Below are 740 nucleotides of genomic sequence, written 5' to 3'. Positions count from 1 at the left end.
TAACCCAAGGCAACACACTCGTGAAATGGTCCTGAAATTGCATGTCTCTCATGAAACAATACGTAAACATCTAAGGAATAAAGAAGGTGTTTGAGTGCCTCACGAACTCTCCTATGTTAATCATTTCCAGCGTGTGAAGGTTGCTTCGTCTCTTCTGGCGCGTAATGCGCGTGAGCCATTTTTGGACAGCATTGTCACCGGTGATGAAAAATGGATTCTCTATGCGAATATTAAACGCCAAATCGACAAAAACCACTTCCGACCTCAAAAACTGGACTCCATCCGCACAAAATGATGCTTTGAATTTGGTGGGAGATCAAAGGAGTAATTCATTTAGAACTCCTCAATCCACAGCGATCTGTCAATGCAGAGATCTATAGTCAGCAACTGGAACGTTTAAATCAAGCCATTCACTCATCAATCGGAAAGGTGTTCTTATTCTCCATGACAATGCACGTACACATGTGGCACGTTTGACGCAACACAAGATTATGGAGTTGGGTTGGGAAGTTCTCCCCCACCCACATATTCTCCAGATATGGCACCATCAGATTACCATCTTTTTCATTCACTGCAACACCATCGTAATGGGAAAACGTATGTAAATGTGGAAGGTGTTAAAGATGACATCGACATGTTTTTTGTTACAGAGTCAAGTGATTTCTTTAATCATGGCATTAACAACCTTATTTTAAGATGGAAAAGCATCATCGATGAGAATGGAGACTATTTCATCTAAT

This window comes from Limulus polyphemus, unplaced genomic scaffold, assembly GCF_000517525.1.
Source record: "Limulus polyphemus unplaced genomic scaffold, Limulus_polyphemus-2.1.2 Scaffold8, whole genome shotgun sequence".
Classification (NCBI taxonomy): Eukaryota; Metazoa; Arthropoda; class Merostomata; order Xiphosura; family Limulidae; genus Limulus; species Limulus polyphemus.
This window is presented reverse-complemented; position numbering follows the sequence as displayed.